Source organism: Schistocerca nitens, chromosome 6 (genome assembly GCF_023898315.1).
Source record: "Schistocerca nitens isolate TAMUIC-IGC-003100 chromosome 6, iqSchNite1.1, whole genome shotgun sequence".
In the NCBI taxonomy this organism is placed as follows: Eukaryota; Metazoa; Arthropoda; class Insecta; order Orthoptera; family Acrididae; genus Schistocerca; species Schistocerca nitens.
The window spans coordinates 13,478,202-13,481,771 of record NC_064619.1 but is presented as its reverse complement, the minus strand read 5'-3'; positions in this window follow the sequence as shown (position 1 = coordinate 13,481,771).

Genomic DNA, 3,570 nt, shown 5'->3' with positions numbered 1-3,570 from the left:
AAATGAGGGACTCGCAGGTCCTTCCCCGTCTCTCTCTCTCTCTGTGCTCTTTTCCCGCACTGGGCGACAACGCCCTCGGTCAAAGCGCCATTAGGAGAGCGTTTCCGCGAGCGGCTCCTCCGCAACTTGTTTAATGAAATTCCCGGAGCTGCACGGCGCGGCGCGACCTTATTTGCCCCGCGCCGGTACCTGTGACGCCAGCTCATTACGGTCACCATGGCAACGGCAGCCGGCGCGTCGCGTCGCGTCGCTGCTCTCATTGCTCCCTCGGCCGGAAAACTGATACTGCGAGGTGCCGGGCCGCGCCGCGCCGGTCTCGGACAAAGGCCGTATTGACTACGACGGCACGCGGGCCAGCCCCCGCCTGTTAACGGCAGACCCGGCTGAGCGAAACACACCTCTGGCGACACACACCGCTCTGCCGTCCCGTGTGCGAAAACGCGCTAGCCTCTCCTTTGGCCCTCCTTTACAGTGGTACAGATGCACGCAAATATATCATTTTCAACGTGCAAATTCTTTGCTCGTGTTTGTAAATCGGATTACATGCAAATACACTACTGGCCATTAAAATTGCTACACCACGAAGATGACGAGCTACAGACGCGAAATTTAAGCAGACAGGAAGAAGATGCTGTGATACGCAAATGATTAGCTTTTCAGAGCATTCACACAAGGTTGGCGCCGGTGGCGACACCTACAACGTGCTGACATGAGGAAAGTTGCCAACCGATTTCTCATACATATACAGCAGTTGACCGGCGTTGCCTGGTGAAACATTGTTGTGATGCCTCGTTTAAGGAGGAGAAACGCGTACCATCACGTTTTGATAAAGGTCTGATAGTAGCCTATCGCGATTGCGGTTTATCGAATCGCGACACTGGTGCTCGCGTTGGTCGAGATCCAATGACTGTTAGCATAATATGGAATCGATGGGTTCAGGAGGGTAATACGCAATGCCGTGCTGGATCCCAACGGCCTCGTATCACTAGCAGTCTAGATGACAGGCATCTTATCCGCATGGCTGTAACGGATCGTGCAGCCACGTCTCGATCCCTGAGTCAACAGATGGGGACGTTTGCAAGACAACAACCATCTGCACACACAGTTCGAGGACGTTTGCAGCAGCATGGACTATCAGCTCAGAGACCGTGGCTGCGGTTGCCCATGACGCTGCATCACAGGCAGGAGCGCCTGCGATGGTGTACTCGACGACGAACCTGGGTGCACGAATGGCAAAACGTCATTTTTTCTGCTGAATCCAGGTTCTGTTTACAGTATCATGATGGTCGCATGCGTGTTTGGCGACATCGCGGTGAACGCACACTGGAAGCGTGTATTCGTCATCGCCATACTGGCGTATTACCCGGCGTGATGGTATGGAGTGTGTTAGGACCTGTGGCTCTACCCCTCATTCGATCCCTGCGAAACCCTACATTTCAACAGGATAATGCACGACCGCATGTTGCATGTCCTGCAAGGGGCTTTCTGTATACAGAAAATGTTCGACTGCTGCCCTAGCCAGCACATTCTCCAGATCTCTCACCAATTGGAAACGTCTGGTCAATGGTGGCCGAGCAACTGGCTCGTCACAATACGCCAGTCACTACTCTTGATGAACTGTGGTATCGTGTTGAAGCTGCATGGGCAGCTGTACCTGTACACGTCATCCAAGCTCTGTTTGACTCAATGCCCAGGCGTATCAAGGCCGTTACTACGGCCAGAGGTGGTTGTTCTGGGACTGATTTCTCAGGATCCATGCATCCAAATTGCGTAAAAATGTAATTACATTTGAGTTCTAGTTAATATATTTGTCCAATGAATACCCTTTTATCATCTGCATTTCTTTTTGGTGTAGCGATTTTAATGTCCAGTAGTATATAATGTTTAGATCCACTAATTTATGTACTGCGTCGGTGTATAAGTTCGTAGCGTTTTCCCGTCAGACACTAAAAACAAACGTAACAGAGACTTTAGTCATCAATATGTTCTTCACTATTTACACAGTCTGCCGGTGCTGGGGTAACGTCTCGACTTCGCGACTGTAGAAATCACGTAGTATTGGGGCGAAGAACGTCGAGCCATGTTCGGAGCGCATTTTCATCTGTAAAATAAGTTCGTTGAAGGGTTTTCGATGGCTAAAGAAAGAAGTGAAAATCTGAGGGCGCAAGATGAGGCGAATAAGGTGGATGCGGATTGACTTCCCAGTCCAAATCCTGTTTAGTGTTCTTTTTCAGTCTGTCAGAATGTGGGCGGGCGTTGTCTCGGAGCAGCATCACATCCCGCAGTTTTCTAGTTGTTCTTGTTGGATTGCGTTTGCAAGAGGTCTCAGTTGTTGACGATAAAAGTCAGCATTGATGGCTACGCCAGATGCATAACATTATCTTTGTTAACGCTTGCAGGGAATTGCTTTGATTGGGCCAAACCACTCTTTTCTTTTCCTTATGTTAAGGTAAAGACAGCACTTATCGTCAGCGGCAAACATACATGATTTGGGATGGTATGTGTTATTCACTAGGCAGTTGATGACGCCGGCCGCTGTGGCCGAGCGGTTCTAGGCGTTCCAGTACGGAACCGCGCTACGGTCGCAGTTTCGAATCCTGCCTCGGGCATGGATGTGTGTGATGTCCTTAGGTTAGTTAGGTTTAAGTAGTTCTAAGTCTAGGGGACTGATGACGTCAGATGTTAAGTCCCATAGTGCTCAGAGGCATTTGAGCCTTTTTTTTTGCAACTGATGACGAAAAAAGAGAGATGCACATATAGCGACCCGCTAATTTATGTGATCTTGGCTTAGAGCATGCGGTAGCTGTACACCAGATTTTTGAATGTGCCCCATTGCATACAAACGTCGCACGATTGTGGAAGGATCACAGTACCTCACAGTTGGCAGTTCTCGAGTACTTTGACGCGAGCGCGCTCTGCTGTCCGGCCGGGAAGGCGTGTCGGTCTGCAGCACGAATCCGCCAGACGGATTAATGTCGAGGTCCAGTACCCCGGCCAGTCTGTGGATGATTTTTAAGGCAGTTTTCCATCTGCCTTGGCGAATACGGGATGGTTCCCCTCATACCTGGCTGGCCACTTGGATTTGCAGGCACAACGGTCAGACTGGCTAACTTCAATGTTGCTTAAATCGGAAACGGCGCATCGTATCGAATTTCTTTCCTAAGACTTATTTCGCAGCGCAAACTACTCTGCAACATCCTTAGAAGCTTTGCAGGCTATTTCTGACCACTCTCTATAAGTGATGAACTCCATATCCTTCAGCAACGGCAGCAACGCACTTGCCTTCCACCCTGAAAAACGTGCGAATTGCTCACCGTGTTTACCGAATAATGCAATGTGGATCGTAGAAATAATTCACGAAAACGCTGAGTTTGCTCGGAAACTGACTGCAGCATATTCCACCGGTTTTGAAAGCGATATTCATTCACAAAGCGTGAGAGCATTATCCAGTCTCTGCTGGAAAGGTTCTTTTAACAACCTCTTTTCTTATGCCGTGGTGCAGGAAATAAGAACTTTTGGGCTTTCAGTTTGCTGTGGGTCGCAAAAAGAAACTACAATAGAAGACCTCCA